At 49.3% G+C, this 27,113-nt stretch overlaps 1 protein-coding gene across 7 annotated transcripts in view; it reads right to left on the bottom strand.

Moving 5' to 3' along the window:
- Positions 1–27,113, bottom strand: part of PKNOX2 (PBX/knotted 1 homeobox 2) — a 266,160-nt gene that overhangs the window by 167,922 nt on the left and 71,125 nt on the right. The gene's annotated exons all lie outside the window — the stretch shown is intronic.

Here is a 27,113-nt window from a genome sequence, read left to right as displayed (position 1 = left end):
GGCTTAGAACTACTCCACACCTGTTCCCAGGGCTTAGGGAAATTGTGCCTGGCTGCAGCTGTGATGTGTGAAAGAAAGGACATCTGTCTCCTCCTTTTCAGGGGATGGGGGTAAATGGAGTGGGGGGTGGGGAAGGGAGAACTAGGCTCCTTGAAAGTGAAAATAATTTCATGGAGTAGAAGATCAAGACAGCTGGACAGTCCCCTGCCCCCTGCCGCCCAAGAATACTCTGTGCCTCCCAGGTCTTAGCAGGGACCACCCAGGTGACCTCTCAGGAAGCCAAGTCCCAGCGCCAATGTCCAATCCTGCAGTTATTAGGCCTACAGAGACACTATCACTGACCTCAGTTTCCCAATTTGCAAATGGCTCCTTTCTAAAAATGAAATCCCTTCCAGTGACAAAGTCCCCAGGACCCCAAGCCCACCATAGCCTGAGCTACATTCCAAGGGATCTGGGGCAGGAGCTCTAGCACCGCCCATTTTCCTGGGCGCTCACCTCTAAGCATTCCCTTTTCCTGACAGTGTCAGGGATGGCACCGACCTGCTCAGATTCAGGGAGTTTACTCCTGAGGGGCTTGAGAAAGGTGATCCTCTCCCACCCTCTAAATGTGGGGGAGGACTGATTACCCCCCATCCCCTGAGCTCACAGGGATTCCCACGGTCCTGCAAGAGCTGGATGGGGGGGATGCAGAGAAGGAAGCCAGGAAAAGCCCCCTCCTCGCGCCCCCTTATACGCCATTCCAGGACCTTCTCCTCCCAGCTCTGAACCCAACCAAGGCAGCTGTTGTCCAGATTCAGACAAAGACCTGACACTTCTTCCAACCGGGCCGAGCCGGGCAGTCTGTGGACGGGCGGTGGGGGCGGCGTGGCACAGAGCGAGGCCAGGGAGAGCCAGCGCCGGAAGAGTCTGCAAGTCTCGTCCTTAGCTCCACGCCCTCCGAGCGAAGACAAGACTGAGATAGCCCTGTACTGTGGGGCCCGGTCTGGCCCAGGGCAGCTCTCCCCCTCCCGCTCTGCTCCTCAGCCGCATGCCCTTGGGCTGAGCTAAGTCCAGAACCCGGCTGAGTAGGGGAATTGTTCTGAGAAAGTGGCCCGTTGGCTGGTTGCTATGGAAACCGACATACCACAGTGCTGACCCCGGAGAGGTTTAGCACGCTCCCCCAGCAGGGATGCCAGCAGCTGGACTGCAGCTGTTACCGCGGGAGTGGGGGCTGGAGCCGTCGCCAGCAGTCCCTGCTGTTTGCCTAAACTAGGCCCGGCAGCAGATCCCCTCCATTTGCTCCCACCCCGCTCCTCCTCATGCGGCCACCCCCACTGCTACCGCTGGGAAGGGAGCGGCTGAGCCTACCGTGGCAGGATGGGGGTGGGGCGGGGGAGCAGAGCCTGGCTCTAGAGAGAGGGTGTCTCCTTTATGAAGCACCGCACATCCTTGAAGGGTAGGGCAATGTCTTCCCCCATTGCATTTCTGGGGAAACCGAGTCCCAAGGAAAAATAGGAATTGGTCCCCAGTCACACAACCAGGCATGCTAGAGCTGGGGCTGGGACCCAGCTGAGTCTAGAAGCGCCGCACCTCCGACTCTGGCCCTCGGCGCTGTGCTCTCGGCCCTCCCTGCAGCCATTCAGCACACACTACAGAGCCTGCCCCACGCAGACAGCAGCATTTAACCAGCATCACTCCCAACACAAACCTGGGGAGGGCGGGGGGCATCAATGCTTGAACAAAAGGAGCACCAGGAAACGGATCACAGAAATAGAAAGAGGGACACGCAGAGGGGAAAAGGAGGCTGTGTGAGTCAGGGAGCAGAAAGGAACGTGTGGGAGAGGGAAACAGGTAAGAGAGGCAGAGAAAGTTAGAGAAAGAGAGGTGAGGAAGTGCCCAGAAAGAGTGGAGAGAAAGGACCAGATCACCTCCCTTCCCCAGCTAGGTCCGAGCCCCTCCCACCACAGACAAAGCCTGTGGGGTAGAGAGAGGATTGCATCAGAAAGGAGAGGGAGGGAGGAAGGGTGGGAGGGCTGCTGGAGGGAGCAGGGCAAAGGTGGAGCGGACACGAAAATCGGTTTCCGGGAGGCATCTCCTGCCATCCCACAATGCCTCAAGCTCCCTGAGTGGCCCAGCGCAAACACACCAGCCTGCCTCCCTCCGCGATGTGGCACTTCTAGAGTCAGGTGGGCTAATACAACTGAACACTAAGCAAACACCCCCTCAGCCAGAGAAGTGAGATAGCACTCCCTCCCTGAGTGCCTGACCAGCCCTCCATCCTCACGTGTGGCTGCCAGAACACAAGCTTCCTTTCATTCCTCATGGTCTGTTCTGACCCTTGTCCCCACCTCTCCAGAGCCATCACTCCTTCCGGCCCAAAGGGAGACGCAGCTGTGGAAAGAAACCCCCACCGCCTCCACTGCCCCAGTCTCTGGCCCCTACTCTTCAACGCTTCCTCATCTAGAGCTAGATCCGACACCAAAGGCATCTTGTGAGCAGGTGGGCCCCCTTCTCCCCTCCAGAGCCCCATCACGGCTCATAATGAATTAACACCCTTCTTAGTGCCCTTCCCCTCCAGCTGCCCTACAATAGGTTGGTTGCAGGGGGCTGGAGGGCGGCTCTGCATCCCCACGCCCTCCTGGGCTGTTGGGAAGTTGCTCTGTCTGTGAAGCCTTGGCTCCAGGGGCGCCAAGGGACTCCGGGAACGGTTCGGAATGTGCCAACACCATTACACTCTGTAATTTAAGGCCTGGCTCTGCAATGGGCCAGCAGATTGCTTTTGCACTTACACCACCTTTTTGACAAAAATTTGGTGTCTCTGGCCAGTTAATTCTATTGTGTTTGCAGATTGGAAAGAGCAGCATTGGAGCTGATGCCCCACTCCTCTGGCCATTCTCTCCTCCCTGAGCAAGACCGGCTGTCAGTTGCAGACACCTAGCCTTGACTTGGGGGTGAGATGCCCTGCTGAGAGTATCCCTGGTGCTCCTGCTCCTGGCCAGTGAGGTCACTGAAAGGCACTTCTTGAGCAAATGACCAACCTGAGCCTACCACTGTGAGTGTGGTGGTGAGGAGGGAGCATGTGGAAGACATCTGCACAAGGACCCTTGTCCAGAAGTTTGCAGTCTTAAAGGAAGACAGGGCTGACCACATGCAACAGAGAATCATTCTTAGCTGGAGAGCACCCTGGATTGCACATTGCCTCAACTTGAGCTCATTTCTTAAGGCAAAGTGCAGGCACTTGCTTGGCAGTCATGGTCTTCTGTGGTGGTGAGGTTGAAACCAGATCTATTCAGCCATCCCAATGGCTAACTCCAGCCAGAGCCCTTTCTCTGTTTCTCCTCTTTGGAAAAGACAGATACATAAATATCTGACTCCAGGAAGCAGCAACACCCCATCCTGACAGCAAACATCCCTTTACCCCCTCACCAGCCCTTCCAAGACAAGAAATGGTTCTTAACCCAGGACCCACAATCCAAATCACTTTGGGACTTGGTCACATTCCATCTGAAAAATGACCAGCATTTACAGTTTCTAGGTCATTACCACAATCAGTCTCTATTTAAATCCCTACCACCTACTGTGCCATAGGTAATTATTATTATCACTTTATAGATGGGGAAAAATGGCCCAGGAAGGTGCTTACCCAAGGTCACACAGCAGAAAGTAGCAAAGTCAAAAACTCACCAAGGCCTTCCACTGTGGGCCAGCTTCCTTCCCATTTCACCACAAGGCCTCTTTGCTAGTTTCTCCTGTTTCTCACAGAACCTAGCACTGGTGTTTGTTCAGTAAACAGCTCTTGGACAGCAGGAAAATGTAAAGTTGTCCTGAAGGCCACAGTAAGACGTCCTCAGCCGTGTGTGTGTGTGTGTGTGTTTGTGTGCGTGCGTGTGTGCACACACATGGTGGGGGGAGGGAGGGTGTCTTCTTAGGAAGACAGGGCTGTACCAAATGCAACTCACAAAAGCCTGCATGAGTCATCAGCTACTGGGGAGACATCACCCCCAAGCACTGAACTGCCGTTTTGAAGAGATATTGGGAAAGGTAACTGAACTTGTCTTTAGTTGATTTAGTTTCTGAAACATCCTCAAAAATCCAACCTATGTGAGCATCAAACACCTTTCTGATTAAAAAAACGAAACAGGGTGGGGCACAGTGGCTCATGTCTGTAATCCCAGCACTTTGGGAGGCTGAGGTGGGCAGATCACGAAGTCAGGAGATCCAGACCATCCTGGCCAACATGGTGAAACCCTGTTTCTACTAAAAATACAAAAATTAGCAGGGTATGGTGGCACAAGCCTGTAATCCCAGCTACTTGGGAGGCTGAGGCAGGAGAATCGCTTGAACCCAGGAGGCGGAGACTGCAGTGAGCCAAGATTGCACTACTGCACTCCAGTCTGGGTAATAGAGCACAACTCCATCTCAAAATAAATAAATAAATAAATAAAAACAAAAATTGGGCCAGGCATGGTGGCTTACACCTATAATCCCAGCACTTTGAGAGGGTGAGGCTGAAGGATCACTTGAGGCCAGGAGTTCAAAACCAGCCTGAGCAACATTGCAAAAACATCTCTACAAAAAAAACAAACAAACAGAAAATAGCTAGGCATGGTGATGTGCTTGTAGTCCTTGTTGGGGAGGCTGAGGCAGGAGGATGTCTTGAGCCCAGGAGTTGGAGGTTACAATGAGCTGCGATTGTGCCACTGCACTCCAGATTGGACAACAGAGCAAGGCCCTGTCTCTCAAAAAAAAAAAAAAAAAAAAAAACAAGAATTAAAAAATAAGAATGAGGGTGGGATGGGAGAGTTAGGACGGGGTCGGGATAGTCAACAGAAAACAGGCTTTGTGGTGAGGTGGAATAGGTCAGTAGGTAGACAACGTGTGAGGCCAGAGCAGACCCCTAGCCAGCCTGCCATGGACCCCCAGCAGGGAGGCAAAGGTAAAGGACCACGCAGAAGTCCACAGGTCAGCCTCAGTGTGGGGAGCAGGGGCAACAGGCCTCCTTGGTATGGGTGCCTGGAACTGCTGATATGCAGGGGGCCAGGGTACAACAGAGGTACACCTTTCTGAGAGTGATTTTAGAACCAGAGCCAGAAGCTGGAACAAAAAAATCTTTCTTTATTGGTCGTTTATTGCAGAATTAAAAAAAAAAAAATTCAGAGCTGGCAGAAACCTTAGGGTTACCTTGTATATGTCCTGACTTAGTGTCTAGAACATAGTGGGTGTCCAACATGTGTCTTAAATGAGTGAATGAATGAATGCATGAATTTTCGAGATAAGCAAAACTCTGGGACCTAGAATTGATACTCACAATGATGTGGAAAGACCCTAAGATTTTGAAGAACCTTCTGAATCATCCAGGAGAAATTCATGCTCTGTACACTTGTTAATTGCCTTTCAGCGTCATGATCGAGAATGAGCACTCTGGATGTGGTGGCTCCTTGTGAAGAAGAATTCAGTCCTATTATGTATCCGACACTATGCAGAAATATTTCACTCTCTTCCACGGCAGACCATGATGAACTAGGGTTTGCTGCTTTCACGGCTTCTGTCACTGTTGGAGCTGAGGCTGAGGCTGCAGCAGGAGCTCCTCTGGCCCCGAGGCAAGAGACATGTTCTCTGCATCCCTGGGGAACTCAAAGCAACTTCTGGTTTGGGTTAAAGAGGACTTGGGTGACCCCATCCTGCCAGTCCTCCACCCTCTGGCAGCCAGGGCAGCAGCAGGGGAGAGGGGAGGAGGCTGCCACAGTGCTTCTCTCCCCTGCCATTTCCTCTGCAGCTCCCTCTCTGGCCCTGTTTTTCAGACCTCTAGTAATAAAAACAAGCCAATAAAATGAACATGAAAATATATTCATTAGGATTTATAATGCTCATTAAAACTGCCTGTGTACGAAAGCATGACTTAGCTTCATATAAGTGGGAAAAAAATGCAAATTATACTGCATGCAAAGAAGATATTTCCCTAATCGTCCAATCAAATGCCAGCCCAATTATCTGTGGCCAACCCAATGGGTTAAAATTATACTCTCTTTCCTTGGACACAGTGAGGCGCCTGAAAGTGTTTCATTTTAATAAAAATGAAATCTGGACCCTGCAGAAAACCAGCTTCACTAATGACGTGTTTACACAGAGAAAGACAATTTCTAGTTAATGGTGATTACTACCGAGAACAAATTAAACTTCCCGGAGTATATGGGTTAGAGATAATGGGAAAGGGGAGAAAAAAGTTATGGTTTTAGTGTGTGTGTGGCGCTTGAGGGGACAGGGTGACAGGAAGAAAGAAGCTAAGGAAAGTCTGCGAGGAAGCTGAGGTTGCAGGGATGCTGGGGTGGGTGTGGCGGGAGGAAGCTTCCAACTGGCTGCACTGGTTCTGCCAGGATTGGAGCCTGACAATAAGACAGTAGGATGCTGGCAGCTGGCTCTGGGGTCTTAAAACCCCAGGGACAGCTACCTTCAACTGGGGCAGGGCTGAATTCTTTCTGCAAGCTCAGATGCCCCGGAGCCTTCCACTTTTCCTTCTTGGGAAGGCAGGTTAACAAATTCCTACCATTAACGATCACTGAGAGCGCAGGGTAAGTGCTTCCTACTCCACTCCACTGGCTTAGTGATGAGACCAGAGGCAGCCCTGAGCTTCCAAGCTCTCATGCAAAGCGTAACTGAGCAGGCACGCTTCAGAGGGGCAGCAAGATGGAAGCAAAACTGTCAGAATGGTAGAGTGACAATGACGATGAAAACGGCAACCTTAATTTACCTACCCTTTACTAAGCCCTTACCATGTGGCAGGCACTGTTCTTAATAAAATATCATCCCTTTTCATCCTTACCTGTGGGCAGGATCATCAGCTTCTTCTTCATTTTTACAGTGGGGAAACTGAGGCTGAGAGAAGTTAGTTACTAACTGCCCAATGTCAGATGATTAGTGAGTGAAGAAGTTGGGTTTCAAATCCAGATTTCTCTGATTCCAAAGCCCGTACTCCTAACCATTGCTAGAACAAACACGGAGGTATCCTGTTGGGATCCTGCATGCCTTGAAAACAGCCTCCAGCTCACTGACCGGCCCCTGCACTCGTTCTTTGACCATTGGAGGCCATGAAGATGTTCTTTCAATAGCACAATCTCAGAAAGTACCAAATCGCTCCTGCTTCCCCTCTCTGCTGTCCCCTACCTCCTACGAGCAGGTGAGCCAGCCGGAGACAGTGAGGAGGGAAAGGAGCAGGGATTCCTCTAGTGCTGAGTTTTAATGTATGTTCTTTTGTAAACAAGAACAATCATTTGTGAACAGGCCCAGATGCAAACAGTCCCCAAATCAGGAATTCCAGCTCAGAGGCGCAGAATAATACAGCTTTGGGGAAGATTTAATAATAGTAAAATTAAAATTGTAACTGAAGCATAATGAAGAATGTGGTACAAACAGGCACTGCAAAGAAGAAGGGAAAAAAAAAAAACACCCCACACAGATTAGCCCCTATGGAATAGTGATTGGTTGAGAGCAACAGTAAACAATGCACAGAAATGCAACTTAATTATCTCGCAATTCTTAACATTCTACCAAAGCCACAAGGAAAGCTTTGATGTTGGCAGCCGAGACAGAGGCGCTGCGGCAGCGGCAGCAGCAGCCTCTCTCTCCCGTGCTCCTGAAGGAAGATCATTACTAAGAAATCTGCAGCCACTATAGCAGCTGAGCCAGAGAAGAGCAGCAGGATTGATCTGCTGGGAAACCAGGAAGTGGCTATCTGGAAAAAAGTGTCTCTCAGGGGCCTGCCAAGTCAGGGGGTTGGTAAACAAAACGGGAGCTCTGAGAACTGGCACGGGGAGGCACCGCTGACCACCAATCCCCAGGGCTAAGTTGAGATAAGCGGGAACCCGGGGCCTGGCAATCCCAGCACTGGCTTGGTGGCACCAGGTGCTCACTGGATGGAGTCCGGGTGCCCTCCCCTGGCCTCAGACACACACAGTGGGTACTACCTGGTCAGGAAAGCCTCCCTTCTTCCTGGTTTTCACCTGAGGTGCCTGCCCAGGGTTTAGGGCAGTGAGGAGCAGTCCCAGAGGAAGGAGGACACTTGATTCTGAGTCAAATATCTCTTTTAAGGGTGCCTCTGATGGACTTCTGGAGAGACAGACTCAGAGGGCACCCATATCCAGAAGCCCCCTTTTTAATCTCTGCTTGTCTGATGCCTTAGGCAGGATCCTGGCTTTGGTTGGGCCCTGAAGTGCCTTGGAGACTGTGTCTTGGCTCTTCCCCTGCTCATGGAATGGGGAGGCTATTGTAGTTCCCCAGTTGCCACTGCCCTGTAATAAAATATTTTCTGTTGCTTCTCAGTTCTGGAAGTTTCACCCTGACATTCTGGGAATCAGCCTGGAGTCCATCCCCGCCATCTTCCCAGCAGGCTAAGTTCCCTCATTTCCTGAGATTGGAGATCTTGGGCCCAAGGAGCATCTGAAGAACAGGCTGGTCCTTCCATATTTCTTTTACTCCTGGTTCCACATTTTGATGAAAGGAGGTCATGGAGTCCTCCAAGAGGATATTGGTGAAACTGAGGTAGCCTATACTAGATGCATGACTTCTAGCTGTGGGCTGGGGGCTGGGAAGGGTAGAGACCATCTCAGTATTGATTATCTTTATTTGGAATGCCGAGCTTGGGAGCCTCTGGTGTGTTGGTGCTGGGCAGAGTCTCTCCAGAACCCTGCTCATTTGGCAGGGTGACTTCCAGAAGTGAACAAGGCCTGTGCCCCTTCTTGCCCCGCCTCCCCCACCCTCAAACAACCACCCTGTTACTCTCTAGTACATCATCCTGCATGTGACTTGCACGGCTCTTGTCTCATTCTGAAAATATCTGGTTTAGTTGTTTATTTATAGTTGACTCTCTAACCCCCTTCCCCACTGACATAGAAATTCCTTGAGGACTGGGGCCTCGTTGGTGCCATTCAGCAATGTAGCCCCAGTGCCTGGCACAGGGCAAGCTCTCCATAAGCACTGGATGAATGAAAGAACAAAATGCTCAGGCTGCTCCCATAAGAGCCAGAGTCAAGGGCCTCAGGACCACTGTCATCCCTGTCTTGCCTTTGTTGGTCTCATCCAGGAGGTGGGCTGGGCTCATCTCAAATGTCCAACCTCATGATATGAGTGAGGCTGGAGCTCAGACCAATGAGAGGTCTAATGGCATCACAGAAATGCTCGTGGAGTCTCGAGATGTCATGGAAACACTTAGAGAACACTCACTGAGTGGTTCCAGGCATGGCTCTGAGCCCTGGGTATGCATTCATTCATTTCACCTTCTCAATGCAGGTTTTTGATGCTGCTAAGGCCACTAACCAGCCGTGTGGCTGGGATAGTCACTTTCCCTCCTGGGCAGCCTTAGTTTTCATCTGTAACATGGTGGTAAATGGGCATTAATCTGGAATACTTGCTAGACAGCAAACTGAAAGGACAGGGACTGTGTATCATTCGCGGTTGCATCCTCAATATCTAGCATAATGCCAGTGCATGGTAGGTCCTTAAACGTGTTTAGGAAATGAGCAAAGTGTTTTTCTGTTTAGCTCCATTCCAGGATTCTAAGACTTCTTACCCTAAACCAACCATTGTCTGGCAGTGAGCTGCCCAGTTTCCATCCCCATCCGCTGTTTCTAGCAGCCCCATGTGACCTCAGACTTAGAATTCACCTGGACACTGTCATCAATGTTACGGAAGGTGAGGCTGGAACAGGGCTCAGCTCTGGAGCAGGAGGAAAAGAGGGTTGGCTAGAGCAGGCAGGGGATGCCACGTTACCCACCTGCACCTGGGGCTCAGCTGCAACCCCGCTTGGATGACAGGCAGTGTCAATGTGGTTGTGATCCCCTACACAATCTGTGCAGGGTACAGATATTCAAAACAAGCGGGTGAGTTAGGTAGGTCAGAACTGATTGCTCTCTTCATTGTGCAGATGTGAAACTAAGGCTCAGAATGGGTAAGTCACTTGCCCAAGGTCACACAGCCATTTAGTGACCAGGCCTCAAAACCAGGACTCCTGACTCAGAGCTGAGACTGCCTTCCCTTTTTTCTCCCCTTGTTGCCTTCAGGTTGTTCCCACTGGGTGAGGAGGGGGCTGCTGAGGAGGTGGAGTGGGTAGAACTTCCAGGAACCCCATCGCCCCCTTGCAGCCCTGGAGAATGTCCATCAGAGGACCATCTGAGATTCAGGGAGATGGAAGCCATTGGTGACTTTTTACACTTGAATATATAAAGAGGCATTTTTTTTCTTTGTAAAAAGCTATTTGGAAATTGCCCTGGTGCTACATTTTTGCTGAGGACGTCAGATGTGTACACCTCTTCCCTTCAGTTGTCTAATGGCACAAGTGGTTCGCATCTCCATTTGTTTGTTTCCTTGGTGTGCATGCTCTTCAGTCCCTGGGAGCCGGAGGAAGCCTGGTGTTACATAAGCACCTCATCAGGATAAACATCCAGCCAGATACGGCTTCCTTCAATGCTCCCACCCAGGAGGAGCACTTATTCCCAACCCCCACATTTCCCCAGAGTATAGAGAGAGATTTGTGTTCCTGACAACTGCCCCCTTATTACCAGACAGGCCCCTGGGAAAAGCTGAGTCCAATCTGGGGCATATCTGGATGCCTTGCTGCACCTGTGATGAAGAGAACAGGGGGTTCTCTTTGACTCTGACCTCCAGGGTCTCTCCTGAGCATCCTGGCCTCCCTAATAGCATTTATTTGTTTGCAGAAAGCCTACTGGGTGCCAGGCTCTGTGCTGGGTGCCAAGGATAGAGAGGAGTGAGCCAGGATCCTTCCTTGGGAAAACCCAAGGTCAAACTGAGGTGACAGTCATGCCAAGGAATCATGACAAATCAGCGGTGCTATCATTGAGAACTGTATGACGTCTGGGAACTGGGGAAGAAGGAAGTCCTAGCTCTGCCTGGGGCTGTCGGTGGCATTTGCAGAGGATCCCAAAGGACACGTGCGCATGAGGAACAGAAGAACAGCGGAACAGCAAGCGGAGGGCAGGGCTGAGCCCCCCACCTCTCCTCCTCACTCACACCCAAACAGGCTCTGGCCAGCAGGACTCTCTCCTTCCTTCTTTCATTCTGAGAGGGAAACTGCAGCAGGGAAGGCCTGGTAGCCTGCATGCTTCTCCCTGTGCCTCTGTTTCCTCCTCTTTATGACAGAGAAAATGATAATATCTACACAATAGGATTGAGAGGCTATAGTGCAAGTGCTTCAAAGAGTGTCCGGAACAAGAGTAAGCCCTGATCAATGTGAAAAGTTTTATTGCTATTTTCATTGCTATCAGCACCAGTGTTGCGGGCAAGCTTCCAAGGACCCTAAGCAAATGCCCCAGAGGCATAAATATATTTTTGGTTGCACTTAAATTCTTCACTTCCAACCCAAAAATATCAGGAAGGGTCTTCCTACTCGTTCTTGACTGTGCAATGACAACTTCCTTAGAAGAGGTAGACTTTGACCCCTGGAGCTGCTGGTGAACACCTGAAGGCCTTGGTATGAGTTGTGTTGCCTGAGACATAAGTTGGAGCCAGTTGGTGACCTGCTTAGCTGACAGCTCACTGCATCCAGGTGCTTTTAAGAACTCGACAGATGCAGCTATCTATGACTCTCTGAAGGAGTGGGCTGATGCCACCTGCAACCCAAAGGTTGGGTTGGTAGAGGTTCTGTGGTGACAGTGACCAAGGTGGCCAGTGTCTACTGGGATTTGTGCCTGGTCATCCCACAGCCAGGGAGAACTACATGGACCTCTCACTGGGTACCACGCCTTGTCCTGGTTTTCAGGACCCCACCACTCAACATGCAGCAGTTGCCCAAAACAGAAACCTAGAGCACATCCTTGGTGCCACCTCTCGCTCCCACCACTTCCCTTTTCGAGCCTGCCATTTCTCCAACTGAAACACCTTACAAAGGTACACAGGTCTCTCTCTACTGCCTCTGTCTTCAGGCGGGTCATCATCATCTTTTACAACAGCTTCCTGCAAGGTCTCCTTGCCTCTTTTTTTTTTTCTGCCTTCCTCTAATCTATTTCACATACTGAAACAGGGGCCACCTTTCCACAACACAGATCTAGCCAAATCAATCTCCTATGGGGAGAGGGGGGCCCCCCACAGCCTTTATCTCACATGATGCTCCTGACAGGTGGGAAATTTTGCATTTCACCTTGTCAGTCAAGCCCTCTCTGGCTACCGGGACATGATTCACAAAGCTCCCTCTGCCTGGAGTACTTCCACTCACTCACTGGCCACTTCCGCTATCAGCCCTGATCCCACAAGGTTTCACAAGGTGCCCTCCTCGCCACTTGAGGAGTGTCATGGCCTTGCCTGTTGGAGGCACTTAACATATTGTGCTAGAGGTGCCTGCTTACTTGTCAGCTGCCTCTATTTGCTACTGTTCTAGAAGCACCAAAAGGCATATCCCTAACCTGAATGATGCCTGAACAAAGTGGGCAATGGGCAATGGACAGGTATTGAATGAATGACAATAGAACAAATGAATGAACAATGAAGAGTCAGGATATAGGAACTGAAAAAAAAAGACTTGATTGATACAAAATAACACATCACTGAGGCCATCACCACAGTGGAATCTGAGCATATAATGAGGAGGCAGAGACACAGGATAGAGGCATGAATCCGTTTGGGGATTGAGCCAACAGGAACATAGCAAGAGAGGATGGGTTGGGAACCAGCAGAAAGGCAGGTGGACCTCAGAATCTACTGCCCCTTCTCCCCCTGCTCCCCTGCACCCCATCTGTTGTAGATCTCAGCTCCCTGAGAACACAGTCTCATCAATAAAGGGACTTACGGTATTTCATAAACTTTCTTTAAATTAAAATCCAGGCAACGCACACACATACACATATACCCCACAGACATCTTTGTCGCTGAAAAGTTGCTCCCTATAAAATAAAAGAAGCTGTTTAAATGTCTTCCTTCCAAGCTAGCCCCACAGAGCTGGAGCTGAGAATACATTAGCCTTTAATGAAGTGAGACTCTCATCTTCCAGGAGACACCTCATTTAGCGCAATTGTTTCAGAGCCATTACAGAAAGACAATTACAAGGAAGCGGGGAGAGTAATTGGAAATGCTGGCAGGAGTTGGGCGAAATGATAATAAATAAAAATATTCAACCTAATAAGCTTCCAGGAGGGGGTGGGATGAAGAAAATCAACATAATTAGAACTGAACCTTAGCAAGGAAAAACAGACAGCAGGGTGGCAAGTGCTCAACTTGTACAGGAAGAAAGAAGTCACATGCCTCCCATGATGACTCGGGGGCTACAGGCCACTGGCCCCCTCCAGAAGCTGCCAGGGGGCAGAGGGGCGCCCGCAGCCCAGAGCCTGTTGGAGGCTCAGGGAATGCTATTCCCAGCCACAGAAACCTGGGTGCATGAAAAAGACAGGCCCAGGCTGGCACGGCCGGGGGTCCCCCATATGCTGAGAGGAGGCGGAGGGAGGAACCTGGGCCCAGCCCCATTCTGCCCTGCCGATCTCCAGTTGTGCAACAGTGGGCAGGAGGCATCAGCCTTCTGAGCCTCAGTTTCCCCATTTTAGGATGAGGGAGGCAGACTGCGAGAGATGTAAGTGCTCCGTCTATGTTCTGTGAAGGCCTGCAGTTTCCTCCAATAGGTGTGTCTTCCTCTCATGTTCACCCCTTATCTGGCAGGTCGCCTCCGTAGTTCTGAAATTTCAACACAGGAGCCTAGAAGTTAAGCCAAGTGCCTCAGCCTAGACAACCTTGATATAAAAATTACTCCCGACCTCTCTCTACTTTCCCCAGGGAGTAGTGATCCCTCCAGACCTGTGCTAAGCCCAGGTCTTGCCAGTGGGGTCTGGCACAGCTCCTGCAACACAACAGCATTTGTTGAGAGGTCTGCCTCTCTCTGAAAGGCTGTACACACCAGAGCTCTTGCAGAGGAGAGGATACAAAGCCTGGGAATTGTTTCCAAAGAACCCCACCGAAGAGGGAGGGCTGATAGTTGCTGAAGCTGCGTAATGAGTACATGGAGTTCATGATCTATTATTTCTTCTCTTTTTTGAAATCTGTTTGAAAATTTACATTACAAAAATTTCCTGTTTAGTTATTTGTGCTTGTTTTTGAAAAAAAGGAATGTACGTAACTTGAGGTGAAGGACCTCAAATTTGTCACCCCAAGCTGGGCGTGGTGGCATGCAACTGTAGTCCCAGCTACTCAGGAGGCTGAGGTGGGAGAGTCACTTGAGACTAGGAGTTCGAGTCCAGCCTGGGCAACATAGTGAAACTCCCATTTCTAAATTTTTTAAAAAAATTTTGTCACACCAATACCTGTCTTAGAACTTGGTACACAGCAGACACATACAGTTGTTCCTTGGTATCTGCATAGGATTGGTTCCAGGATCTCACTTGGTTACCAAAATCCATGGACACTCGAGTCCATGATATAAAATGGTATTGTATTTGCATAAAACATATTCTCCCGTATACTTTAAATCATCTCCAGATTACCTATAATACCTAATACAGGTCAATACAATACAAATGTGATGTAAATAGTTGTGGTACTATATTGTTTAAGGAATAATGACAAGAAAAAGTCTGCACATGCTCAGTGCAGATGCAGCCGTCCATTTTTCTTTTCTCCAAATACTTTTCATCTGCTCTTGGTTGAATTCATGGATGTGGAACCTGTGGATACAGAGGGCTGGCTACTCTTGTTCACTTGCTGCACCGTGGTTCTCTAGGTATATTATTTAGAAGTAAATTATTGAGGACTAAATCAAAGTCAAAGTTTAAAATTTTAAAAGATTCTCCAATAGTATTAATCCATTTAAATCAATATAATTCCAGCCACACGTATTTGCAAGTGGCTGCCATGTGCCAGGCCCTGGAGATTCCCAGGGGAAAGAGATCCCCAGCTGTTAACAAAACTCTACCCGTAAAAATTTTTCATGCACCCTCAAGATGTACCCATATAAACATATGTGTGTATATATATGTGTCATATATATATTATATATCATATATTGGTTATATATGTTATATATAATGCATATATTATATATGTTATATGGATGGAGGATCACTTGAGGACAGTTCAAGTTCAGCCTGGGCAACATTGTGAGACCCATCATATAAGACACATCATATACTGGTAGAGTAGTGTGGTTTATATATAATGTATATATTATAACATATATATGTATTATATATAACATATGTATATATGTTGTATATATGCTATATAATGTATCTTATATGTCATATATAATACATATATATTATGTTATAATATATACATTGTATATAAGCCACACTACTCTTCCAGTATATGATATGTCTTTTATAAAACACATTTCAAAAATAGAAATCAAAGTAAAATAAGATTTTTAAAAAATATATAAGAAAAGTTGCAAGATTTTCTTCTCTTATTCCAATGGCCCACCTTGCTTACTCTGTTTTGGAGACTTCTCCTGTAGCGTATCAGTGTCCTGGGACCTGACAGAGCTGCTGTGCAGAAGTAATTCCAGTCTGCTCAGCATACCACGCAGAATTTAACACCTGTTTTTCTTCTGCTGGCCATAATATCTAGTTTCCAGTAACTAGTGACAAATTGCCTTCGGGGTCATTAGAACCCTGGAGCAGAAAACTCCAAGCAGTAGAAGAGAGAAAAACCCAGACACCGCCCTCGAGACAAACAAGAAATAGTCCTGTTCACTTGTTCCTTTGGGAAACATCTATTGCAAATTTAGAACTTGCCAAGAGCCAGGGCAGGTGAAGTGAGGGCTACAGAAGCATCAGCCATGGACCCTGGACCAACGCAGCCCAGAGGAAATGGACAGACACAGATACACCTGGGATGGTCAGTGGTGGGATGTTCAGGCCAGGGGCTCTGGGAGGAAGAAACTGCCCTTCCCTGAAGGATCTTCTTAAGAAGACTTTGTGGAAGAGGCGGGATAGGAGCTGGGTGGGAAGAATTTGGCCATGTGGAGAGGGAAAAAAGACTTTGGGAAAGGAAATGTCCTTGGCAAAGATACAGGGGCAATACATTAAGGGTCATTCTCTTCTTAGCCTGCGCACCTCTGGAAATTCCCATATCCTGAGGCTGGGTAGGGAGACAGCAAATCCTTACTAGAATTGCAAGTAACAGAGACATGGAGGGGCTCTCACACTGAACACCCTGGCAACTAGAGTGAGGCTGCTGCTCTGACAGCCTCTCTTCAAGCATTCCAGTGAAGGAGGCTGCTGAAGTTGCCCAACAAAATAAGCATTTATTGAGTGCAAAAGTCTAACGAGAGGGGAAGGCATTCCACTAACCTGGCGTTCTCTTCTACTGCGGAGGGACTGGGCATGATCGGCCCTGCAGGCGAGGCAGAAGAAATGATCCCAGGGCCTGTGCTGGCTCTAGGACTTCATACTTTGGCTTGTAGTGACCTTCACTAGACCTAGGCACCTCTGGTAGAGATGGCATAGAAACCCAGGATGAGGAAGAGTCTCAGGAAGATGCTTAGTGGGCACTGTGCGCTCAAGGAAGATGAGCCCAGCACAGATGTGGTCACAGAGGTACTCCTCATCAAGAAACTGGGTTCCAACCAGGTAAAGGTGGGGGGTGGAGGGCATTCTAGGCAGAAAGGACCTCATGTGGATAAGCAGAGAAGCACAAAGGGGTACAGAAGCCCAATATTCTGCCGGGAAAGGCAGATGGTTCTGGGATCTGCCAATTCCAAAGAAAGCAGAAACTGTCGGGGTCTGGGAGGAGACAAGAGGCCTGAGGGTCGCTTTCAGTCTGACCCCGCTGTGCCTAGCACTGGGTACTACACACAGCTGATGCTTAATAAATGTGTTTTTATTGTAGATTGTCATTTCTAGGGAGTAAGGGCTGGGATAAGCAATTTATTCTTATAAAGCCCCAGGCAGTGCCACACGCTGAGATGCATTTATTAAAGTCTTTTGATGAGAGAGTGGAAAGGAGAGAGAACAGGAAAGTGAGGAGGGTGAGCTGAAGCAGGGGTTGCCCATCCTCACCTCCACAGCCTCCCTAATGCCCAGGATCAAAGCACAGGGTCTAAGAGGGGAAGGTAGACAGGAGCCATGGAAGAGAAAGCAAAATGCACAGGGATGTCCTGAGTTGCCATCTAGGGTCAAGCATGCCTAACATTTCCCTTAATACTCCCAGCAACCCTGCGGGGTGAGATCATGATTATTCTTTAACAGATGGAGAAACTAAGGCTATGACATGGTTATGGCTGGTCAGAGGGAGGAAGTGGGAGAGCAGGCATTTGAGCTCAAATTCAGAGTCCCTCCATTGTACCATCTTCCTCCAGATGCTGTGGTCCTGCCCAGACCGCAGGGCAAACTGGGGAAGGGGAAGAAAGAGATGAACACTAGTAGGGGAAACCCAGCTTCATGTCCCAGGAATACTCCTGCTATGGTTTGAACATTTCTCTCTTCCAAAACTCACATTGAAATTTAATTGTCAGTATGACTGTATTGGAAGGCAGGGTCTTTAAGAGGTGTGCCACCTTTATCATAGGAGTGGGTTTGTTATTGCAGGAGTGGGTCCCAGTCCCTCTTGCTGTCTGATTTTGTCCTTCTCTTTTGTCCTTCTGCCATATGATGCCTCCCACCATGTTATGACACAGCAGGAAGGCCCCTGCCAGATGCCAGCATCCTAATCCTGGACTTCCTAGCCTCCAGAACTGTGAGAAATAAATTCCTGTTTATTATAAATTACCCTATCTCAAGTATTCTGTTATGCAGCACAAAACAGACTAAAACACCTTCTGTCTGTTCTGTCTGTTCCCTGGAAATCTCTTGGGAAAACCCCAGGAGTTGGTGAAGTTCTTCTTCCTGGGGTCTGGGGTCCACAGTAGCCTCCTATCTCCTTTCCACCTTGGTTTCTTGCTCCAACCTTCTTCTACATTTTGCATCTAGAAAGATAGCATTCACCCTTAAAAAAAACAACCCTGGGACTTTCCCAGGCCTTGGCATCACTTCCCTCCGAGTAGTTGGGAGTCCTGGATTCTAGTCCAGCCTGAATTTCAGTTTCCCCACTCAGTACTGAGAAACTCAGTGACAAATAAGGCTCAGCAGCCTATGAGCCTCTCCTTCACTCTTCAAACTTCTTTTCCTGTTGCGCCCTGCCCCATCCCTCAAAACCCAGGGTTCTCCTTCTCCTGGTGAGTCAGCAGCAGCCTGGACCTACCCGTCATACGTCCTCAGAAGTGCCAGGATAAACCATCCTAATGGGAGCAGGCTAGAACCAGGGCCTCTGTACAACCTGGTCAGGGCATGCTGGTCAGGGGATTTGTGGAGGCAGCACCATTCCTGATTCAAAGCCAAGTCCAACTGCCTCATTTGAGAGAGAACTCCAAGTACAGTGGAAAGCACACAGTCATTGGAGTCATGTAAACCCAAGTCTGAATCCCAGTGGCTCTGCCGTCTAGCCATGGAATCATGAATGTATTGCCTGGCCTTCTGAGCTCCAGTCCCTGGGTCATCCTGACTCAGGGCTGGTGGAGGGTGACCACGCACTCGGCGCAGGCCTGCCACACAGCAGAAACTATTCACTGATGCCTCCTAGACTAGTTTATTCCTAAAGCATAACACTTGACAGTCATGGGGATCACACGGTATAAGGGACGGGAGAAGGTGCTGCCCATGCTCAGCCAGTCCCCAAGGCTGAGTAGTTTCCGGATAAAACAAACACACCTTCCAGCATGGAAGGGCTCCCCCAGGGAGAGACCCAGAGGAGTTGCTTTAATTTGATACACTTTTTAAAAAATTGGGTTTAAAGTTATAAAACAGCAACAGTGAACTGCCTCTGCAGGTACGTGGTCCGAGGTGGGGAGCTGTGGCATTAATTAAATTTACCCAACTTCCCCCACGAGACCAGGTGGTCCCAAGCCCAGACACCACCACCCCCCGTGTGGTCTCCTGCACAGGAAGTGGGTCCTCACAAGTCCCAGCCTGGAAAAGGATCCACCTTGTAGACCAGTCTCACAAGCACCCCGCCCTCCCCTAGATGCCCACCCCAACCTAGCCTAATTCGGTCCTAAGTATTCCTAAGGTGCCTTCCAATTTCCCGCTGTAATAAATGGCACAGAATGCAAATGGAGGTGGATGTGGAACACAGATGTTTGCACTAATTTAATTGAGGGAACACCTTGGATTAAACACTTTGCAAAACACTCACAAATAGGTTCAGTGCATTTGGTAATGAAAAGCCTCCCAGCCCCCTGGCACTTTGCTGAGGCTGCCTGGGGCTGGGAGTGGGAGGGCATGGGGAGAGAGGCCCAGAACAGGCAAGAGACAAGATGCCTCCAACTCAGGGGGAAGGCGAGGGAGCCAGGTCCCTGGGAGGGCTTACAGCAGATTCTCCACCAGCTGGGGCCAACCCCACCAACAGACAGATCTGGAAGGGTTGGGGATTAGGGTAGGCAGTGTCCGCATCCCCAGGTGGGGAACTGCTCACCTCTAGAGGTCAGCAGCAGGCAGATGCCTCTCCATCCTCAGGTCCATCCCCAGACCCTGTGACCCCAAGGAAGATCAGCCTCGCTGACATTTGGAGCATGAGGTTGGCTGAGAAATATCTCAGAAATGTGGGGGTGATTTGCAAGGCATTACTGATCTTTCTGCAGCTTCTTCTTCCTCGCCTTCCCCTGTAGCTCAGGGTGCTTCAGAAGCTCAAATCCTGTGCAGCTATCAAGCTCCGACCCTTCCCTTCACTTTTCATCCTTCCATCCATTCATCCACTTGGCTCTGGGGCTCCAGCAGTGAGTGAAGCTCAGTACCTGCCCTAGCAGTGCACACTGGGAAGGGAGGCAGGCATTGAGTCCCAGGTACCCTGTGATAGACTCCCTCATGGCAGCAAGCTTGGTAACCTGGGTGCCTGGAAACAATGCAGCAACCACAGCACAAGAGGTGAAAAGACCAGTGGAGAAAAGGGTGCAAAGCATTCCTGGCAGAGGGAACAGCATATGCAAAGATAACGAGGCATGGAGTCCAGGCAATGGCAGAGACTCGGGAAGACCATTTCCATGGGCCCACTTGGGGGACAGGTGGCTTAACTGAAGATGGTCCACTTTGCCAGACTCATCCTCCCACCCAGGGACAGTCCACCAGCAAAGGGAGAGGGCAGGGGGCTCTGGGTCGAGCCTCCAGGCCCTGAAAGCTCCCACTGTTGGCCAAATCTAGAATCGGTTCCTACAATAATGGCTCTGCAAGTCCCAGAGTTCAAATCAGGCCTGGATGATTTTACATTCCTGAAAAGAGAATCCCTAATTTTCAAACACGGTGATCACTTCAAGTGTAATAACCATCATAGTAATAACCTCTTATATTTGTGCAGTGCTTTATAGTTTATAAAACACTTTCACATATCTCTTTTAATCCTCCACCAACAACCCTTCGAGAAAGAATAGAAATATTATTATTCTTGCTTTCTAGATGAGAAAATTAAATCCCAAGTTCCCGGCTAAGAAAATAACAGAACCCAAGTCTGTCTGACACCAAAATGCAAACTTGTTCAATCCTTCACATATGCATTGCATTCACCAAGCATTTGTTGAGCACCTACTGTGTACCTAGAAACACTACAGGCTTAGCAGAGCATGATGGGGATGTTAGTATGATTACAAGCCTAGATAAAGAGACAGACCATGGACAGATGTGCCCCAACAAAGTGCAACAAGCAGAGCATTAAAACTCCGGAGCCGAGAAGGACACAAAGCTACTCTCCTGAAAGACTGCCTCTGTCACACACACACGACTCTCTCTCCTCCCACCCCTGGCCCGCATTGCTCAGGAAGACCTGAGCCATTTCCCCTGGGCTGCCCCATCCCCAGCATGGAATGCCAACTCCTCCATCCCTGAGGTCCTCCACCAGCTGGGCAGCAGTCCAGAACCAGTAGCCAGAGGTTGCCCTGCAGGGCTTGTGCACCACTCAGGCCTCCAGCACATGCAGACACACACAGGCAGGTATACATGGGCATCCCAGCACATCCATGAGCCCTGGCATCATGGGGAGTGAGAATAGGGCAACTCCCAGCGCAGCTTAAGTTTCAGTAAGGATGGATGGAAGGATGGGAGGGAGGGCACATGGGGAGAGGAGACTAGGAAGTATAGGAGTGTTTACCTCTCTACAGGTAGATGCTCCTGGGTCCCCCAGTGGGCCCAGTTGGGGGACCCAGTTACAGACCAACACTGCCTTTCCCTATGATGACAACAGGCAAGCCTCAGTTTCCTCTGCAAAAATAGTACCCACCTCACATGTGAGCATGTGTGAAATGAGACAGTGACACGCCATGCACAGGTTCTCCGTGTGGACGGGGAACCACAGATGAAGTGCCCCTCCTCACCCTGTGAAATGAATGTAATGAATGGATGAGCAGCTACCTCTGCATGGCCTCAGCAGAAATCGGTCTCCTGCCCCACACCCCCACCTTCGCCATCCATCCTGGAGCTTGGGGGGCTTAACTGGAGAGTGCCTCTCCATCACTCCACCATCTTCTCCTTGAATCATACATTCATCCTTTCTCTTCATCAACCTTGTAGGGCACCAGTTATGGCCAGGAATGATTACAAGGTACTGGGATTGAAAGAAGAATGGGGTTCAATTGTTCACTTGGATAGACAGACAAATAATTATGTTGGAGTCTTGTGATGGTCTACAGGCAAAAGAATGCAGCAGCATAGGGATGGGGGAGGCAGGGAAGGCCTGTAAGGAGAAAGCCACAGAGGAGATAAATGAGCAAGGGGTGCCCAGGCTGAGGTTAGTCCAGTTAAGCAGCATGTGCAAAGGCACCGAAGCATAAAAGTACACAGAGTATTTGTCGGAGGAGATTGAGCAATCTGGCATACTTGGGATATCAGCTGTAGGAGTGCGTGTGCACCTTACTGTCTGTATTTACAGGGATGGGGAACAGCTAGGGCGTGAGAGATGAAGTTAGAAAAGTAGACCAGGGTTGAATTGTGAAGCCCATGGTCAGCCAGTCCAAGGAAGCCAAACTTCAACCTGTGGATAGCAAAGAACCACTAGGGGTGGTCCAGCATGAGGATGGCATGGACACATGTCACAGCAGCATTAATTAGGCTCCAGCTATCGCAAGCACAGCACTAGGATCCTCCAGACACAGGAGGCTCTCCTTGGCTGGCTCTGATGATAAATGAATCTAAGAAGGTATTTTCCTCTTTGATTGATGCAATCATCAAATGGCTAGCTTTGGAGAAATTTTTCCTCTCTGAAGAGCCAGCCTAGCTGGCTAACTGCGAATGAAAGAAGAGGGAATCCTACACCATCGCCAGCCCTCACAGCCAGGGACACTGGGAGCAGTGCTTGGAAACCCTTCAGAACCTCCTTATAAGCCTCCTGGTTCTCTCTTCTAGGATTTGAGAAGAACCTGAGAATGAGTAGTGGTGGAAGTGACAGGCACCACAGAGAAAGAAAAAAGAAGGAAATCCTTTCAGGCTGGATAAGGATTTACAATTGCATTTCTGTGGATAAAGAAAGGAGATTTGGGTGGTGGCAGCAACCTTGCAGCTTCCAAACTCTGCTCAAAGCCTCTTGCCCTGCTCACAGCAGGAAAGGGTCTCCCTCTCCACCTCTTCTCTCTCCTCCCTCCCATCCCTCCGTCCCAGCTCCTCTCCAGAAAGGTTTACGGAGCAGACTCCAAATAGCCCCCTCTCCTGCAGGCATAGTCACACCAACTGAAAGGAGATTTAATTAGCAAAATCTCGTTAGGCAAACGAAATTATCCATAAGACAATACTCTTCTGGACAGGGGGTATGATTAAACAAAGCCATTAATTGAGAGAGTCGCCTTGGCAGCTCCCCGATGCGTTCATCTCTGGGCAGGCTCCACTCTGCCTCCTTAGGCCAGGGGAACAGACTCTTTGCCTCCTTTCCTGCCTGGTCCACCCCCTCCCCACTCTATCTCACTCTTCCGGGGTGCCTCCAGTTGGGGCTGCAGACCTCGGCATCTCATCAATCGGCCTCTCTGCCGCCAGATTCCTGCTAAAGTGCCTTGATTGCATAATGTCTATTTGCATAATGTAAATTGCAATCTCCTAGCTCAGGAGGCAGGAATCACAGAACAGCCATTATTTTTTACCACTCCACAAAAATTCTACATTTAGAAAGCAGATTTGCAGCTCAGAAAGCCTAAATCTGAATCCCCCAGAAATGCCATTAAATCACACCAATTAAGCCGGACCAACGAAAAGCGCCTGTCACTGCTCTGTGCACACTCAAGGACTCCCAGCCTAGATGGAGGCCATGAGAACCGGGAGGCTGTGGCCACGGGGCTGGAAGCAAAGCCAGAAGAGGCAGGAAATTCTGTCTTATAAACCTTAGCACACACCCTTCCAGCATAGGTTTCCATCAAGATCTGGTCGAGTGGGGTGGAACAAGCCTGCTGTTCATTGCCTGATTTCTTGTGGGCACACTGTCTGTCTGTAGACACAGTCTACGGAGGATAGAGAGCATGTGAAGAAGAAACCTCCACCTTTTGCAAAGATAATGGGAAGATCCAAAGTGTTGCACATGGGGTAAAACATCCGCCCTTTTAGTGGTTTTTTAATAACCTTTTCTCTCTCCTTTCAAGTCCCCTCCAGCCAACTGAAAGAAAAAATGAAGACAAACCCTACTCAGGCCAGGCTGGACTGGCTGGATTCTGAGCTCTTTTTGACAGCTGTTTCCTTAGGGGTCACTGGGGTGAGAGGTGAGTCACAAGGCCTTTGGAAAGGGGGCATTCCCTTAGACAGCCAGCAAGGATCCCAGCTTCTCTGCAGCAGTATACCTGGCTAGTGTTTTGCCTCTTTATTGCTCATTCAATATTCATTTGTCAAAGGGCAAGACGCTAATGTGTATTATTAAAATATCAATAGTTTATGAGTGAACTTTTATGGAGACTACAGTTAAAGCCAAGATTCTTGACTGTCTCTGTCAGAAGCAATGGAAAGGAATAGCCTTTCTTTCCAACTCCACTTTTTATTTATTTACTGGGTGAATGGATGGCTGAACCCTTAGTGAGTACCTATTGTGTGCCAAGAATGGCTCTAGATACACGCACATGCAGGATTTCATTGAGCTCTCATAGCAGTCCTGGGAAGTATATACAGCCCCATTTCCATTCCAGAGAAGAAGAATCCAAAGGCAAAAGGGATGTGCCCAGGATCACAGGGGTGCTAAGGCTGGGGGCTTCAAACCTGAGCTTTGTACTTCAAATCCAACATTCTTCTCCCAAGCTGAAGCCTTGAAAATCTAAATGATCTTTATGTTTGTATGCGTCTGTTTCCTTCATGTGCCCAAATTAAATGTTAGTTTCCTGACCTAAGTTTCACAAAAGGGGACAGAACAGGAAATCATTCCCTACTTTCACCTAGACTCAACTCCATAAAGTACACCCACTTAGATATATCTAAGCAAGTTCCCCAAATCTTATCTGCACATTTAGAATCTTAGAAATGAAGGTAACATTGGGAATTTTACAGAGAAGTAAACTGAGGCTCTTAGTGTCATACAAGAAAATAGTGTAAGCCTCAAGAATAGAGAGTCCTAAGTTGAATTTCAACTCTGCTACTTCCTAGGGTATTCCCCTTGTTCTCTGAGCCTCCTCTCCTCTTCCGTAATAGAGATAATAACAGCATCCCATAACATAGCATGAGAGTTCAGTGAGAAAATGCACCCTAAGTGTTTGCATAATGCCTAGCATGTAGTAAGTGCCCAATAAGTGTTCATTACCATTAATAATTAATGTTAAGCTGATGTGGAAGAACCTTAGACTTTCCCTCCAAACTCCAGCACTTTTTAGCAAAACCAAGTCCACTCGCCCCTCTCGTCCCTGCCCCCTCCCCTTTGGTGTTAGCCTTCTCAGATCTCTGCCCTTTGGGGATATGGGCTTGTTCTGTTTCTACTCCTTGGTTGCTTGTGTTTTTTCTCTACCCCCTTAAGTCACAACAAGGCACCCAGGGCACCGAGATCCTCTTCCAGGATTTAGCTGCATCTGGGTCAGAAAAATGGCAAAGGAAAGAGACTTGAAGGGCACAGCCTCCCCAGGGCATAGTATGTGGCAGAGGGGAAGGAAGGAGAGCAGGGGACATGAGGTCAGGGAGGAAGGGCTGCCCAGAATTCCCCAGCTACAGCACAGCCCATTGTAGCATCTTAAATCCTGATCCTTGTGTGAAACCTACCCCAGCTTGGACGTCTATGGGGATGGAGGTACACGGAGCCCTGAATGTGAAAGAAGGGCTCAAGGCTTGTGGAGTCCTAGCTCACAGTCTAAGACTCCTCCATACCTGATACTTGAAGCTGTGAGTTGCAGACTGAACTCACTCTTCCTGAGATGGACCCTGAGGTCGAAGTTTCTACCAGCTGCAGGACTTGCTAACACCAGCATGGCCTGCCCAGGAAGGAATCCTTGCCTCATCTCCAAGGGCCCTTTCAACTCAAACATTCTGTGAACTAAGGGACAGTTTAATTTATCTAAAGCAGGGGTTCTTTAGGCTGTCTTTCCAGGGGAAACAAATCCCCCAAAGAAGGGGTCTTTTTATTCTTTCTGGGAAACTGATGAGGCTGTGCTGTGCCAGACCACTAACTTGATGAGTACCAACTGTGGTACGCTGTATTCTCTAAAGACAATTGCAACAAGATACATCCTATTCTGCACACTTTTCTTTCAATGTGTTGTTGATACTCCTTGGAGAGATGGAGGAGAGGGTGTTTATGTTCCCTTCTCTTAAACCTAGGTGGACCTTTGAAACTGCCCCAGGTCATAAAAGGCAGGTCATAAAAGGGCAGGTCATAAAAGGCAACACAGCGTCCACTTGGCTTTTGCTGTCTCTTGGATGCTCACCCTTGGAATCAGGCTGCCATATTGTGAGGAAGTTCAGGCCACATGGAGCTGTCACATGGGTCTGGCCAAGACAGTCCAGCCAACCTCTCAGCCATCAGCTAGCATCAAAGCCCAGAATGGCGAGGGAGCAAGCCTTTAGACAATTGCAGCATCTAGCTTTTGAGCTGCCCCCACTGAGATTCCATGGTGGCACCTGGTAGCACAGAGACAAGCTGCCCCAGCATGCCCTGTCTGAATTCCTGACCTGAAGAACAAATGATGTTAAGCCATTCTGTTTTGGGTGATTTGTTACATAGCCTAGAAATGGGACACCACTAGAATTAACTGGGAATATTTGCTGTTTCCCTCTCAAATCCAGCCCTCACTGGCCTTGTCTCTGAAACCTCAGACTTTTAGACGCTTTCCTCCTCAACTAGTCCCTGTCACTCTCAGCCTGCCTCCCCCTCTCCTCTTCTTCCTTTCCCTCCAAAAGGCAGGATCCCCATGCCTGAGGCTGCCCTGGTAAACCACTCCCTGAAGATCATTTGAATCTTCCCATTTCAGAGCCCTGGGACCTGAAGAAACCTGCATTTCCTGGTTTCTCACTGCAGGCCCAAGACTGTGTCCCTGCCAGGGAGCTTTCCTGGGATGTGGTGGCCGAAGCCGAAGCCAAGGTGCCCTGCTGCCCTCAGGGATGGGGAAAATGTGCAGGCCTAGCTCCCCCACGCTCTCAGCTCTCATTAAGGTTCACGCTCAGCTTGCTCCTCATACTTGACTTATGAGGTCCCTCTAACCTCCGATGCGAGGAGACATCGATTCTCACAAAGGTCATTATCTTCTAGTCTGCCCCTCCACCCACCCCCACCCCACCTCCTAGGCAGGCTTTCCTGGAACAGGATGGAGGGAGGCACCCTTTCCCCCAACCCCTGGTCTGGAGATCCGACTGCTCCGGAGCAGGGCTGCAGAGGAGGTGCCCCGGGAGCCCAGGCCCGTCAATCACACAGGCGACCGGCGCTGAATCACAGGCCATTAGGCGGGAGGGCCGGCGCCCTGTTCACTCACCGGGCAGCCATCGGCAGGATGTTAGCCGATCGCAGGGCGGCCATTCTTATGATTTATTCAAATACTCATTACAGTCAATCTATTTTTACACAGAGGTGAAGATGTGCACTGATAACGGTTAATCATTTATAATTCCATGGACTGGTTGGAAGCCAATGTACTATCAAAGTCGCCGCAGCAGCTCAGCCTCAGGTAGCCCCAGAAGCAGGGTGGGGAAGCTATGCGGGCCCAGGGCAACCCAGTCATCCAGGTAACATTCACTAAAGAGCGACTAGGCTGA

Source organism: Aotus nancymaae, unplaced genomic scaffold (genome assembly GCF_030222135.1).
Source record: "Aotus nancymaae isolate 86718 unplaced genomic scaffold, 86718_ANA_hifiasm-v0.15.2.pri h1tg000012l, whole genome shotgun sequence".
Lineage (NCBI taxonomy): Eukaryota > Metazoa > Chordata > Mammalia > Primates > Aotidae > Aotus > Aotus nancymaae.
The sequence above is the reverse complement of the archived record's forward strand: the minus strand, read 5'-3'. Positions and strand labels throughout refer to the sequence as shown.